The sequence below is a fragment of the Mauremys mutica genome, chromosome 3 (assembly GCF_020497125.1).
Source record: "Mauremys mutica isolate MM-2020 ecotype Southern chromosome 3, ASM2049712v1, whole genome shotgun sequence".
In the NCBI taxonomy this organism is placed as follows: Eukaryota; Metazoa; Chordata; order Testudines; family Geoemydidae; genus Mauremys; species Mauremys mutica.
The window spans coordinates 193761096-193777914 of record NC_059074.1 but is presented as its reverse complement, the minus strand read 5'-3'; the positions used below and the strand labels follow the sequence as shown (position 1 = coordinate 193777914).

Sequence of the window (16819 nt, the reverse complement as noted above, 5' to 3'; positions counted from 1 at the left end):
AAGTAACCTTCATATCTGTGTCTTCTGGTAAAGAATAAGTGATCAGCGTGTGCAGATTGGTCACTATGTCTTTTTGAAATGTGTTGAGACATTAGAGCTTTGTGCCTGGCATTGTCTGTCTTTTCCTTTTTATTGACTCATTTCCCCCTGTCTTTAGGCAGTCAAAGGAGTTTGCACGTTTATTTCTTAAACCCTGCCAACAGGCACACGCTAGAACAACATATGTACCAAATTTGCAGTATGTTTTATTAAAATAAGCAACTAGAGCCTTTTGACATCAGAATGGTTAAAAGAAGAAATCTTCAAAAGCAAACATAATTAAGGTTGCAGAATTGAATGTTAATATTTTAAAGATGCTATTGTAACTTTTGTGCATATAAATATAAAAGTTTGCCTGCACAATGCACTAAATCTTACAATCAGTACTGTTTCCTCCCTCTGTGCCAGTTTATTTGAATGCAGAAATGTTTTGTTGGAGAGCCAAACCAACTGGAGTAATTGCCTTAACAGAAATACTATGAATCTAGTTTGTGTTACATGCTTTAGAAGTAGTACATCCTACAAATAATTAACACTGTCTTCTAAATTCAACATTTTAAAAACAGATGACTTAAAAATAAAAGCTGCATGTTGAAATGCTTCATACTTCTTTCTGAAGAGACCAACTGCAGTGGATTTTGTGTTAATTTAATGCAATTAAAATTTTAAAAGAATCCTTAATCTGAATATAAAAGAGAGTGTTTTATTGAAGTTGACTCTGAACCCACAATAGGTATATACTTTTAAATCTGGTTTTATGATCCTGTTTCATTCAAGTGCTGTTAGACAACAAAGGAATTATGTTTCCAAAAAAGATTGAACAATACTGATTAGACTTGCAAAGTCTACATTTAAACTAAAAGAGTATATTTTATTTTTTTATACACATGGACGTATCTTACATTGTGAATAACATCTCTTTATAGAATTTTAAGTATTTGAGACACTTTACTGCTTAAAGAAAAGTTGCTGACTTCATCACAAGTATAGGCTAGTAAAAATGTGTCCTGGAATAGTAAACTGTTGCAGAGCTGAGGCAGAAACTGGTAACCTTCTGACCTCTGACTTTTACTGGAAAATGATATGCAACATAAATTCAAGGGGCCTTTTTTCTTTCAAGTATGTATACATATATATTATAGTGTCACCATTCACAATGCTGTAGTTAAGATGGTGTCAGCACGTTCATTAGAGCCCCCCGTCTTCAGGAGTTAATTTTAAAGTCTGTTTTTTTAAGGGTGTAAGCTGTTGCGGGTTTGTGGGGGAACTGCTTTGAACTGAAACTTGGCATTTAAGGTTTCTTAGCCAAGAATGAGATGTTCTTATGTTGGAGGTGGTGGAAGTGTGTGTGGTGGCGGGGACTGTGGGGATGGATGGAGAGGGAGTGTTTGGAGAACTTTCAGGGGGAGAGTTTTAAAAAGTGACTAGGCAATTAGGAGTCCCATCTACTTTCAATGGGACTTGAGCTCCTAAATCCTTTAGATGCTTTTTGAAAATCTCTACTTAAGATGGGGTTGATTATTTCAAATGTGGCACGTTATTAGTCTGTAACGTGTACCAATCATTTCTGATATCTTAAAGTAAACTGACCTAGACACATGTTGCTCTCCTGCTGGGTTATTCCTAGTAGCTCAGTGTTTTTGCATGTCATTCATAGCAAGGTGCGTGCTATGAAGACAGAGAATGCAAATTTTCAAAAGTGCCTAGGTCCTATTGATATTCAATGGAAAGACTTTCAATGGAACTTAGACTCCTAAGGCACTTCTGAAAATTTTACTCAGAGTTTATAAAGAACTTTAATGAAATTGGAACTCAAGGTGCACTAGATCTTTGTAGAACGGATGTGTTTTATAAAGAAGAATCATTGTGTTAAACTTCTTGAAAGAGGAAACTAGACATTCATAATAACTACTTATGCAGAGCAACTCTCTGGGCTTGTCTACACAAATGCTTACTTTGCCAAAAGCTGGGGTGTGAATCTACCATGCATTAGCTTGCTCTGTGCCCACTGTGTGGACCCTGCAGACACGCACTAACAGTTCCTCAGTGTGCTTTGGTCTACCCCGCTTTGAAATGCAAGTAGATTAAAGTGCACTAAGGACTGTTAGTGCACGTCAGCAGGGTCACACAGACCATTAGTGCGCAGCAGGCTAGTGAGGGATACAGTCACACCCTAGCTTACCGTGACCTAAATGTTAGTGTAGACAAGCCCTTTTAGTGCGGACGTGTAGTAAACACAAATGAACTGTCCACCCTTCAGATAGGGCTTGCTCCTGTGCTAGCTGAAGTGAATGACAAAATGCCCATTTAATTCAAAGATGTATCAAGCAGGGTAGTGTAAGTCTTGTCATCTTGCACTTGCATTTTGTGATAGCTCCTTCTGCACCAGCATGAGGTGTCGTTAGGGCTGCCAGCTTTCTATTTGCAGATCTGAACACCCTTGCCCTGCCCCTTGTCTCACCCTTCTCTGAGCTCAAGCCCCCCACTCATTCCGTCCCCACTCCCCCCGTTGCTCATTCTCACCTACCCTTGCTCACTCACTCATTTTCACTGGGCTGGGGTAGGGGGTTGAGGTGTGGGAGAGGGTGAGGGCTCTGGCTGGGGGTGTGGCTCTGGGGTGGGGCCAGGGATGAGGAGTTTGGGGTTCAGGAGAGGGCTCCAGGCTGGGGCGGGGGTTGGAGCGTGGGAGGGGGTGAGGGCAGGGCCGGTGCAAGGATGTTTCGCACCCTAGGTGAAACTTCCACCTTGCACCCCCACCCTGAGGCGCACCCCCCCTTGCGGCGGCTCCCCAACCTCCGCCATGAGGCACGCCCCCCGCCCCAGCTCACCCCTGCTCCGCGCGCGAGCACGAGCACTCCGAGCACGCCGTCGCTGCTTCACTTCTCCCGTCTCCCAGGCTTGCGGCGCCAATCAGCTTAGGCGCCGCAAGCCTGGGAGGCGGGAGAAGTGAAGCAGCCACACGGCGTGCTCGGGGAGGAGGCGGGGCAGGGGTGATCTGGAATGGGGAGTTCACCTGCGTGCTGCCCCCTCCCCCTTACTTGCTGCAGGCGGCCCTCCCTGCTCTCCCCTGCCCCAGCTCCCTCCGCCTAAATGCCGGCAGCCGAAGATCCAGCCGCCGCGGTCGCTGCTGAAGAAAATGGCGCCCCCCAAATCCCAACACCCTAGGCGACCGCCTAGGTCGCCTAAATGGTTGCACCGGCCCTGGGTGAGGGCTCCGGCTGGAGGTACGGCTCTGGGGTGGGGCCAGGGATGCAGGGTTTGGGGGTGCAGGAGAGGGCTCCAAGCGGGGGTTGGGGTGCAGGGGCGGGGCTCCAGGCAGAGGCAGGGGGTTGGAGTGTGGGAGGGGGTATGGGCTCTGGGCTGGAGGTGTGGGCTCCAGGGTGGGGCCAGAAATGAGAAGCTTGGGGTGCGGGAAGGGGATCTGGGCTGGGGCAGGGAGTTGGGGAGTGTGCGCGGGGGGTGAGGGTTCTGGCTAGGGTGCGGGCTCTAGGGGAGGGGTTGGGGTGCAGGAGGAGGCAACATCTCCCTCCAGCTTCTAGGCGGAGGCACGACCACATAGCTCTGCGCGCTACTGGTGCCTGCAGGTGCCACCCGTCAGCTCCCATTGGCTGCGGTTCCTGGCCAATGAGAGCTGCTGAGCTGGTGCTGGGGGCGGGGAGGGCAGTGCGCAGAGCCTCCAAGGCTGCCCTTATGCCTAGGAGTGAGAGGGAGAGGCTGGCAGCTTCCTGGGAGTCACGTGGAACCAGGTAGGGAGCCTGCCTGTGCCGCCAACCAGACTTTTAACGGCCCGGTCAGCAGTGCTGACCAGAGCCGCCAGGGTCCCTTTTCAACTGGGCGAAAACTGGACACGTGGCAATGCTAGGTGTTATGCAAGGAAAGTTTGAAAGTCAATGGCAGGCCAAGGAAAAGCTGTATTACATGCATTGGGTATAACGTGTGCATGTATATATTTGTGATTTCTTCACCTTAGGCCAGAATCACAAATATATAAATGCATATATTATACCCATGCATGTAATACAGCTTATGTACTAGGGCGCAAATTTTTCTTCACATTAGGCCAGAATTATTTTCTCTCTCGTAATATAAAATGCAGTTAAAATAGCTGTAAAGGTGTTTACCCTGATGATCAAAAGAGTAAAAATAAATAAATAAAATTACACTTTGTTCAATTGTTTCCTCAACCTACTTCCTGCTTAATAGCATAGTATGTATAGTACAAAACATCACCTGTGTTCACGCCCAACTCCAACAGAGTTCAATATCTGCTGCAAAAGTCCATCTAGCCCGGTATCCTGTCTTCTGAGAGTGGTCAATGCCTGGTTTTTCAGAGGGAATGAACAGAACAGTCAACCATTGGTGCCTGTCATCCAGTCCCAGCTTCTGGCAAACAGCGGCTAGGGACACTCAGTACATGGTGTTGCATCCTTGCCCATCCTGGCCAATAGCCATTGATGGACCTATCCTCCATGAACTTACCTAGTTCTTTTTTGAATCTTGTTATAGTCTTGGCCTTCACAACATCCCTTGGCAAAGAGTTCCACAGATTGACTGTGCGGTGGGTGAAGAAATATTTCCTTTTGTTTGTTTTAAACCTGCTGCCTATTAATTTCATTTGCTGATCCCTAGTTCTTGTGTTGTTAGAAGGAGTAAATAACACTTCCTTATTTACTTTCTCCAAACCAGTCGTGATTTTATAGACCTCGATCATATCCCCCCCTTTTCCAAGCTGAAAAGTCCCAGTCTTATTAATCTCTCTTCATACGGCAGCCATTCCATAACCGTAATAATTTTGTTGCCCTCCTTTGTATCTTTTCCAATTCCAATATATATTTTTTGAGAAATGGCGACCATATCTGCACGCGGTATTCAAGATATGGGCATGGATTTATGTAGAGGCATTATAATATTTTATTTCTTATTATCTATCCCTTTCTTAATGGTTCCTTTACAAATGTTCCTAATGGTACATTTGCAAAAACCCACTTTTGTGGGTGTGTAGGTGGGTTGTTTGACAACTGGATACAAAGGTGTATGGGTGGGGCAGGTGTAATAGAGTAAGTGAGTGTGTGTGTGTGTGTGTGTGTGTGTGTGTGTGTGTGTGTGTGTGTGTGTGTGTTGTGGGTGCACTCAGACTTGAAAGACAAGGCTTGATAGGCTTTAAAAGAAAAGTGTCCATTTACATGTGAACATGTTTGTTCATTCTGTAGTTGTCTATTACGTATTTTTGGACAAGTTTTTAAAAAGTGTCTCTGATTTACCTGATGTATCATTACTTTTTTAATCCCTGTAATGTATATCTTACAAATTGTCTGAGTATTTATTTACAAAATCAACCAATCTTCTCTTCAAAAACATCATTGTGCACTATCATTTTAAAGTATTTTTTTGTAAAATGTAAATGTATTTACTTAGTAGGCAGCAATAATTCCTTAAAGCTGTTACAATCTATTGTGTGAATCCATATTTAACTGCTAGGGAAATGTTAGGAAGTATTGTGTCACTGAATAACAGGATATATTATTACATAGTTCTTCTGACACAATTTCTTAGAATGGCTTGTTATTGTATCAGTCATAGTATGGAATACTTATAATATGGGTATGCCTAACAATGTTTTGAAAAAAATGTAAGGATCTACTCTCTCTTCACTACATACCTACTGTGTAAGACCTTTAGCAACCTATTTTCAAATGCTTGTTGCTGTCTGAATTTTGGTTAACATGGTGCTTTCTGATTCAAAGAAAGCTCACTCTACCTTGTGGAGAAGTGCTTGCAAAATTCTTTTTTAAAAATGAAGTCTGTTTTTAGGTAGGGTTATGCAAAAAGAATCGCATAGTAATAGAAGAACATAAGAATGGCCATAGTGGGTCTGACCAATGGTCCATCTAACGCAGTATCCTGTCTTCTGATAGTGGCCAGTCTTTTCTTTTCTTTTGTGACATGCTTTAATTTAAAAAGGGTTTTGTTTGGTTTATGTTTTTGCTGTTGTTTTAAGAAGGCTCCTTGTATAGCCAATTTCAATTGAGTGAGGGTTTTTTTTAATGTTAATATTTAGCTATCCTGTGCCGTTGAAAATCTATCAATGTCTTCTTTCTTGTTCAAGCCTCAGACCAGGTTCAAAATGTTTTTTTTGGTTTTGTTTTGTGTTTTTTTTTTAACCTCAGAATTATCGTTGCTCTTTAAAGTACTGACTAAAAAGCAATGATATTTCTTTATAAAAATGTATCAATAGTTGCAATGTTTTTCTGGCTTTTGTCTGAGTTCAGGCAAACTATAGGCAAAAGGCAATTCCATTTATTATTGAAGGGAATCTCAAGGCAGTTGTTTCAAGCCTGTGAAGCCAGCAGGCAGAGCTGGATGAAGGGGGAAAAAAGGGCCACATTATGTTCCAGATGACTGAGCAACGATTTATATACCAGCTCTCCTTTTTACATGAAGAAGAAAAGTAATAACAGCACAGACCCAGGCATTTGAAACAGTCAGATGTCCGATGACTAATGGGATAGGTGGGAAGGCGCTCTCTGATTGGATGTCTTAATGAGCACATTTCGCACAGAGTTTGGGCTGCAGTTCCCCTTGACCTTTGCCCTTTATTGACCGAACTGACACTTCATTTTTCACATACTTCCAATTATGGCTCAGCTTAAGTGTTGCCCTGCCTCCTTTATTTCTTTCCTATGGACAACTTGAGAATGGTTGAGGCCACAGAAGATATTTTAATTTGAAAAACTACCATAGCAATTCAGATTTAGGATGTAATCTGAAACTGCTGTCCGTCTGCAGGTTCCCTGATGAAAACAAACGTTTTAATGTTTCCTGTTTAGCAATTTTTTAAAATGGGATTTTAAATAATACAAATGTTTTGTTAGGAACCCGTGAAGACTAAACTTAAATATAAAGCAAGAACTCCTTTTGATTCTGGTGTTCTATTGGTCCAAGTAGTTTGAATGATATGCATTTGTTCACACTCACTCGGCTTTTTCTCAAGAGACTGTGATGCTCTGAAATGAAATTTGACTAACAATCTCTTCATAGACTAGAAGAAAGCAAAACATAACTGTACTAACAGTTCTTAAGCCCTTGACCATTGTGTAGCATTATTTGTTGTTTTGGTAACATTTAATGTGTGAATGCAAATTAAAGGGTGCCTTGGTGTGTTGCTTTGAGAGATGTAGAAAATGATGCGCTGAATGTAAGAGGCAGGTATAATGAAAGTGCAGAAGGCTCCTGAATCGATGGTTGCCTTTGTTATCGAGAGATCCGTTTTACAGTGTTTCATAACACAAGTGTGTGTGTGTGTGTGTATTCCAGATTAGAGTACATTCACAGGATTGTTTCAAAGCAGAAATTTGTACAAGTTTATTTTTTTTTGGCTGACCTATCAATTGTGAGTTACGTTAGTAACATCCAGAACACAGTAAATTCTCTAACTGTGCAGGTGGATTTAAAAACAAAACAAAACAAAGGCTATTAAGACCTAACCCACCTGCCTGGTGTCATTGAATTTCATGACGTGTATTTTGCTAGAAACTTTATCATGTGAAGTTCACCCAAATAATAAGCAGGCATATTACCTGTGTACTAGCAGTGATTGCTTTGCATTTAAATACATGGAAAGTATATCTAATATTATTTACACCCACACAGAGGTCCCTAAAACACAGAAGTATTTATCTAAAAAATGTCTGAAATGTTACCTACTTTATTATGTAGCCCTCTGGCATAGTAATAGCATGGCATATTTTTACTATAATATGGTAATAAAAGAATATGTAAAAGGCAGACAAAGGTTCTGCCTTTTCAGTAAGGTGACCCCTGTTACCAAGTAACTGCTTTACTTATGAGCTTATTAAAAACTCAAAAAATGAGCTTTTCATACTTCACAGGCATTGATGTGAAAATGAGCTGTCCTGTGAGTAGTTTTCTTGATCATTTTTAGAACAATTGATTAGCCAAAGAGCTGCTGTCATTAGTTGACATTGACTGATAGCAATTTGTCACAAGCTCCGAAGGTCAGCCAGACAGTGGAAGCTTCGGCTTGTCTTTGATTGACCTTTACTGATGCCATTATCATGGGATTGGTTAGACTAGATGTGACCCTCAATTGAAAAAGACATGGCATTAGTCAACAGGGGCTGTTCCCAGTATTTTCTAGGTATTTATATATTGTGAATCTTGAATTAGGTCTAATAGCCTTGTTTCTAAAATAAGAGTATTGGTGTTGTCTTAAAGGGGGTGCTCTCTCTCTCCCCGCTCCGCCCCCCTTTCCCCTCAGTGTCCAGCAGGTGCTTTGCTTTAATTCAGCATCTACACCTGTGCATCTGTCTTGGCACAAGATAGATTTTTTTTAAAGAGAAACTTGAACTGTTGCTGTGAGTTTATAACGTTTTAACCTATGTATGCATTCTTCAGCTGCACCAGAATTAATTATTTTTCTCTCTCTCGAATCATCTTTTATTTTTTAACATTGATTGAGTAGTTGAGAATTATGCTAATAATGACATGATGTAAATTCATCATTCAGCTGTAAACCTGGAGGGTGTGAAACAAATTTTTTTTTGGTGGTGGTGGTCTTGTCATTCTTGCTCAGCTGTTAGAGTTAGACTTCACGGAGACTTTTAATACTGTTGTTTCAGCCATACAGGGTTACATTTTTAGAATGGTGCATTGTAAACAATCCACAAGCTTCAGGCACTGTAGTGAAAATTTATCCTAGTCTATGCTCAGGATCTCTTCTGATTAATATATTTTAAAATAAGAGTTTTCTGTGTTATTAAGAGCCTCTTTCACATGTTTTGACAACATGGCAACATTAGCCTCAAACTCATTCATTGTATTTGTTTTGTTTAATTTGTGGATAGCATAGTCTTAGGGCTTGTCTACATGGGAAAGTTAGGGTGGGGTAATCTAGGATGTGAATTTAAAGTGTACTAACTATTCTGCATTAACTCCCAGTGTGGATGCTCTTACTTTGCACTGAGTGTCTTTGTGAAGTTTAGCTTAATACGCTTTCAAAGTGAATTTAAGCTAAACTACACAACGGCGCTCTTAGTGCAAATTAAGAGTGTTTACATGAGGAGTTTGTGAAGAGTAGCTAGTGCACACTACCTACTTCTGGCTTTCTCCCACTACCCTTTTATGGCAAACATTAGTTACACTGAGAAACGTAGAACTTCTTTTTTCAGGTCAGCTCACATATATAATAAACAGTTTAAAAAAATCCACACAATTTGGCACAGTTTAACTTGAATTTCAATCTCTGCTCAGGAAAAGTCTCATTGAGTGGAGGGTTACTTACTTAAGATGGCAGATTCTTCAAGTTGAAGCTGTAGTCATCACTGGCAGGGTGAAAGTGGGAAAACTTACTTTTGGGGCTGTCCACAGTTAACGTGACTTTAGGAATAGAATTTTCTGAATTCCTTGTCCTTCTATAATCAAGCACAAAATTCATGTTAGAGGTATTTTTTTAAGAAGGCCTTTTTTTTTGGCAAGTGACCTAAAATAATACATGACTCTTGTATTAAACATGTATCACAATGCACAGATGTGTGCACGTGCAGGTGTTTATATATAAAATATGGCTCTGATCCTGCATTCAGATCTACACAAGTGGACCCCTGTGTCTGTGCAGAGCCTTGCTTGGGCACAGCAGTGTGCCCATACAGATCTCATTGAATAAATGGTGCCAAAGTCTTGCATAGGTTGGATTTTCTTGGCAAAAGAGTAAACAGTGGGGAAAATAATATCACATGCAAGATAACATTTTAGGGTCTGAGTCCATCAAAAGCACATGGGTACATGCATAAGTGGAGCTTTAATCTCCTACTTGGATTAAACAGAGGAATTTTAGTCACAAGCAATTACATAAGTAGATGAAATGGTGTTTGGGGTTCTAGACATTCCTTATTAACAACAGTAGGAGTCACGACTTCTGTATTTTGGGTGATCGGTTTAGTATAATTTGTACGGATCTTTTTTTTTTTTCTATAAATTTAGGTCCTATTTCTTTTGAGTGCTGAGCCTTTTCTGAGCTCGGCATGTTGCAGCAGTCACTCAAGTCCTCTGTATTTAGGGCCACATACTATTCTCAGTCTTCATAAGCAATCCCTCTTGGCACCAGTGAGTAGGTGGCTTTCAGTTTGAACGTTCTATAGGATCCTTTCCATCAGGCAAGTTTTTTTTTCTTTTTTTTTTTTTTAAAGCTAGTGTTTTTGAAATTATGATAAAGTATTTTCAAAAGCAGTAACCACAATTTTTGAAAGAATGAGGATGGTTGTAAACCAGGGGTTCTCAAAGTGGGGGTCAGGACCCCTCAGGGGGTGGTGAGGTTATTACATTACATGGGGGGGTCGCGAGCTGTCAGCCTCCAACCCAAACCCCGCTTTGCCTTCAGCATTTATAATGGTGTTAAGTATGTAAAAAAGTATTTTTAATTTATAAGGGGGGGTCTCACTCAGAGGCTTGCTGTGTGAATAGGGGTCACCAGTACAAAAGTTTGAGAACCACTGTTGTAAACCCACAAATGGTTGTTGATGAGTGTGGTGCAACAGAGCAGTAGCATTTGGCTGCTCTGTGTAACACCATTTATTTATTGAAATAAAAAAAAATAGAAATATTCAAAAACTATAAATTGCCATTAAATGTAGAAGATAAGATATTTAGAAAGCTTTTTATTTTTTATTCTGATGGGTCATTGTTAATGCTAGTATGTATTTGTTGGTAAAACCCTGAGAGCAGACATTGTATTTTCTCACCCTTACTACCCCAGCAGTGGGAATGGTTGGAGAATATTCATTCAGATTTGACAGGTGATTGCTTCTATAAATGAATGCACTCAAATCATAATTGTTGCAACAGAATTGTTTGATTACCTGGCAGTAGCCTCTTTCTCTGTGATAGCTTTTGGATCACCTGTTTGTTGAGAGCATTTGACAGTCCTCATGTTTATTACCCAATTGAATGTCAGTAGCAATTGCAGCTAAAGATAAACGAAAATGCAAGTACTTGTTGACCTTGACTTTTTTCCACGAGATATTGGACTTGATGGCTCTATTGCTCTTGAGCTGATAAGAGTTATAAACAGTAGTTTAAGGGAAATGTTTTATTCCCAGAGGAAAATACCATGTTGCTGTGGGAAATGGCGTCTAACTAGTGCCCTTTGCCAAATTCACTTGGTTCACCTTTGCTTCGGCTGTGGGAAAATAAAATAAAAAGTTCCCTTTTTATGACTTTAATATCTCTGCAAACATGAATTCCTACGCTCTTTGTGAAGTTTTGCTGGCAGACTACACAAAATATAAAATAAGCAAGAGACCTTTCTGTATTTATAATGTGCTATAATGGGGATTTTTTATTCTTCCCCATTTCAAATTTGATTTGATATTACAGAGATGGAGAAATGCTTCCTCTATATATTCTATGGGAAGTTTAATACATTTATAACATAAGTGTATTTGAGTTGTTGGCAAACAACACTGCAGCCGAACTTTCTCAGGCCATGGTCTGGTTAGATCTGAATAGGGGTGGCTCTACCCGGCTAGTTCCAGGAAAAGCAGGATGTTGCAGGATGGGGTGATAATAATTCAGTAGGAGGCACTCTTCCCTGTGAGTCAGTACTGAACCATTTCTATGCATAGTGTTGTTTGGCACTGTTGCTGTTGGATATTCTGTCTTTTGGATGAGATGTTTCAATGCTTCTGGTACCATGCAACTTTCTGTAAAGGAGGGGTATTCTCCATGGGGTCCTGGCCAAATTTCAGTTTAGATAACTATTTCCCACTTTTAAATTTCCCCTGCAGTTTTAGTTACCTATGCTATTCCATTTGTTTTTTCTATACTTAATTGTTGCATAACGTTGCTGCGTGCTGTCAGGTGAATGCTGTGCTCCAGCAGGCATAGGCGGGAAGATTTGTATTGGTATATAAGGCCTGATCCTGCTCCCCATGGAGTCAATGGAAAAACTCATTGACCTCAGTGGGAGTTGGATTGGTTCAAAAGTTTACAATACGCTTTGGGATGCTTCAGGATGAAAGGCACTATTACAACAATCACATCTTATGTTTATATAATCTATAGAATAAGAAAAACAAGCCCTTCCAGAGTCAACAACTGTTCTGATAAACTCTATACAGCATTGTAGAATCTTGTTAAAGCACAATGGCAATAGATTAATCATTCCCAGTGCTACTATGTCCCTACCAACCAGGATCATATTGTGTTGTTTTCAATGGGTAAGATTAAAATTTCTTTGAGAAAATGCCCCTTTTAATCCATACTGTAATGGATCCATACTGTAACTCCTGTTTCTTCACTGTCATCTTGTTTGGAAGGATTAAAATGAGCAATTACATAGGCATGTCTTTATTTATGAACAAATTGGGAGTGTCTCTTCTGACATGGTGTACATATTATTATTATTATTATTATTAAATTATTTATTATTAAGATAAGGCAGCTCCTTTTACTTTTATCTGGAAAAGAGTGCATTTGCAATGTTGCTCTTGTGTTTTGTTAGAGACCATTTATTGTTGTCCTGGTGGCCCTGTGGCTAATGTCATGAAGAATACCAGGGTTGGAGTCCTGATTTCTCTTTCCTTGGGGCTGGTATGGGGTAGGCGTGCTGTGACTGAGGAAATGCCTCATGTTACTCTAGGTGACCTCTGGGCACCACCACTAAGGTGACCAGATGATTGGAAGACTGGAATCTCCTTAGTTGTCTGTGTAGTTTCTGTTTTTCATATTCTCTTCCTCCTCCATTTATCTCTGTCATGGCTTCATCCATTCCCATATTTTCTGTGTTCCCTCCAGATAGTTTCCTTGCCACTCTGCTTGTTCTAACAGCAACAAGAGACTGAGGACTTCAGAGCTCAGGAATTTAGTCACCTTTACTTTGCTACAGCTCTTGTGAGCTGGGTGGTTGTGAAAGAAGCATTAGCGGTGGGAAGAACCCATGGAGTTTGGGGGTAAAAACTGGGATAGAAGCACAATGAGGAGCTGAAGAGACAGTATAGTGGAGTGGCATTTCCTGCCTGGACCAAGAAAGAATCTCATTCAAACCAAATCATCTCCCCTTCCATGTCTCCCCTTGTGTGTGATAAAGGAATAGTTCTTTGTCCTGATGTTGCATATTATATGGGGGGTGTAATTCATCCCTGTATAGGGGGCCAGTGCAAAGCCTACCAGTATGCACCACTGACAAACTCAAAATAAGACTCAGTTGAGACTTAACTGGTGCATAGACCATATTCTAGCCCCCTGAATAGAGGCTGGTGTAATTCTGCATGTGTAGTGTTAGATAAGAATAGTCCAGGACCTATGTACTGTTGATAAGCTTCAGAAGAAGATCTATCTTAGATCTTGTTAATAAATGCAAGTCATGAAACAAGGCTTACAGGGTTAGTGAAAAGTAGAGCGTAGTGTAGAGGATCCTCGGCTGCCTGAGTGAGATGCAGAAAGAATCCACCAACAGCACCCCAGGAGAAATGCCAGCAACATGCTAGTGACTCAGGAAGCAAATGTTAACCCTGAACTCCATGTCACTTACAATGTATACAAAGCATTGACACTTATCACCTTCATAAATCAAGGGAGAGTGATTACGCAGCTTGTATTGAAAAGGCTGGTCCAATTTTGTATATTTTTAGGTTGTATTTAAGTAGAACATTGTTTTTAGGATTGCGGAGAAGATCAGACTGATCCAGCCAATATTTCAAAACCAGTTCTTAAAAAGCAAGTGACAAATTTAGTCTGTGTCTTTTTCATATGGTAGAAAAGAGGCAGTCAGGTGGAGTGGAAATATTGTGCCTATGCTGCACTCCCCAAAATGCATGCAGTTTATGCTCTCCCACTTCTCCATGGCAAGAGCCATAGAGAAGTGGTTCCAAGGCAGGCTTTGGGGCAAAGATATAATTCAGTATTTTTCCCATGTGCTCTCTTGCCCAGCCACTCCAAATCCCATGCTGATGAATCCTGCCCTTGTCCATAATCCCTTATCTAAGAGAATGTGACTTGGTAAAAAACACATGGAGCCACATTAATACGGCTTTCAAATTAATATAGATCTGTCTACTCCAAAAAACCAGGTAGGCCCAGCATTTGTTTCTAACTGTATTTTTCATAGCAGGTTGTAGCTAAAGCAATCACTGTGTTTTGTCAGCTAGTCACTAGTCTGGTAATTTAAGTTGAGCCAGAGAAATCTTTGAAAGATCGCATATGTATTTTTTCCCCAGTGTTAGTAAACTTGTTGCACTGACAGTGCTATAAATACGGTGGTACAGTATGCATGTTCATGGTGTACACTAGCTTTGCAGTTGCCTTCAGATTTCCTTTAGAAAAAAGGAAAGGGTATTGTGTTAAGTGTCAGGGTTTTATAGCTGTGTGGTACAAATCAAGCAACCACATTGACATTTGTTTGTCACCACAGATTTAATCTATTAAAAACAAACGGAATGACCATAATTCAACAGGTTGAAGAGAGGCATGGGGCAGCAGCGGGTTCAATCGGATACAGTTTAGCCAAATTTTGGGGAAAAAAAATGTGCAGCTGAATGACAGCTGACTGGATGACAAACAGTGAGACGAAAAGGGAGAAGGAGCTCGAACGCTCCAGTAAATATAAACCACTGACGATTTATGTGCCAGTATATGTTTTCTGTAAAGTTAATCCTGCTTGAGTTTTTGCTAGTATTTGATGAGAAGATTACACTGACACATACCAACTAAAAGGGATGTATTATTTGAACCTCTTTCTATTCTATTTTATCATTGTTTGTCTAAAAAGTCTTTGAAGGAGTTAGTTGGTAGCTGCTTTCTTGTTTAAACAGTAAATCTACTTTTCGTGGTATATCCCCTTAATTTAATCCCAACAAAGTACACATTTAACAATTGCCAGTAACAATGCATATAGTACTAAGCACATTCTTAATCAAAGGTGCATATTGTATTAACTCTCTAGGAAGATAAGATATAATTATCTTTTAAAGACATAACATACAACTTTGCAGCATGACATTCCGTATAAAGCATTTTGTATGGATTAGGATGCTATATACAAATCATATGTATTGAATTTCTGTTTATTGCTAATACATTAACTTTGTTTACTGATGGAGTTGGTTTAGGTTAAATGACTGTATTAATTTAAAAGTGCCTCTCAAGTGATAAATATAAACTCAATATTAAAAATATTAATTCTTTAATGAATTTGCTTGAATACTGGAGGCTAGCCAGGGCTGGAATTGGAATTGTATTAGGTATATCATACTGGTCTGAATACAGTGTATAGTGCTGAAAAAGCATTGTGCTAATTTTAGCTTACAAAGAGGATGAAGATAAACTGCCTACTGCTAGTTTGCCATATGCTATCCTGGTGCTAATATTCAAATTCAGGTTATTCTACAGAGTGTCTTATTGTTTCAGTGAGAGAAAACTGGAAAAGAGTTAAGCAAATTTCTGCTCAGTAAGTGTGTATGAAATAATGAAGTAAAACAAATCTCAAATGCTGGTAGATGAAATCTGCTAAATTTATTTTGGTTTTATTGACTTTCCTGGGAGCCAGCAATTTGTTTTGGTATATATTTGATCCAATTTTATCTATTTCTCACATGTAAATCTTAAAATCAATCTGTATAAAAATTGATCTTTTTCAGGGACACACAAATGTAGTCTAAGTTGCTTTAGCACTGTTTAAAAGACTGCTGTTCTTTAAAAGCCCAGTATGAGAATAAAGTCCCTGCTCAACTGATTTTTAAAATGGTACCTTTAGAACCTTTTGTTTTGCTTTGAGATTTTTTTTTAAAAAGGCAAAATCCATTGTATTTCCATATTTGGAGGATTCCTCTTCTACGGTTTTGCCTAACAGTATTTGACCTATTTATTTGTCACTGAGACCACTCCACAGTGCAAAACTGAGAGAAATCCAATGTGGATAGAGGGCTTGTAGATGAAACAGACTGTGGTGCCGGCTTTAGAGGACTAGGTGGAAGCTTTGTGTTAACAACTGGTGAAAAGCTTGACCTTTATGTGACCTAGGTCAAACAAACCCCCCACTGACGAGTCCTGTTTTGACATAGATACCTGTTTGGTGAGGGAGGGAGATAAAGTGAGCAGAAGGAAGAAAGATAAAGTAACTCTGTTGACCTGGAAACTTTTAAGTATTAAAAGTTAACACATGGGATGAATAATACAGAGCTGACAATATTTATGTAACCATGTATCTATCTAGTATTACTTCTAGAAGGCTATAGTAGATACCAGCAAATTGATTTACAAGTACCAAACCAGTCTTAAACGGTGGTAGGGTGGATTATATTTTATGATCTGGGTAGTGCCCGTGTTTGAAAGTGTAATATGATACAGGTTGCAACTTAAATAGTTGAGTAAATAGACTAAGTTTCACTGATGAAAATATTTGATAAAGTGTAAAAGATCTGGCAATAAGAGATGGCAAGTCTGCTATTGTCTCTTCCTACAATGTTTTTATAGAGGTTTTCACAGGAACAAATATGTTTAAGTAAATAAAAGCAAAATAGCACTGCTGGTCCATATCATGGTAGCACACATGCTCACAAGTCAACTTGGGCAGGAAACCAGTTAGGTCTGTTCCATACTGTTTCCATTGCATCTTTATCACTCGAGTTCATTGTTTGCCACTGAGTAGTTAAAACTCTACTTTCCAAGTAAAAGCTTCCTGTTTCTTTCTTTTAAATTTAGTTTGTCTAAACACAAACTCAGATATCTATCAAGGAGACTGTTTATAGAGGGGAAAAAGAGCAAGAAG

At 39.9% G+C, this 16819-nt stretch overlaps 1 protein-coding gene across 2 annotated transcripts in view; it reads left to right on the top strand.

The window, feature by feature from the left end:
• Positions 1-16819, top strand: part of MEIS1 (Meis homeobox 1) — a 125495-nt gene that overhangs the window by 29713 nt on the left and 78963 nt on the right. The gene's annotated exons all lie outside the window — the stretch shown is intronic.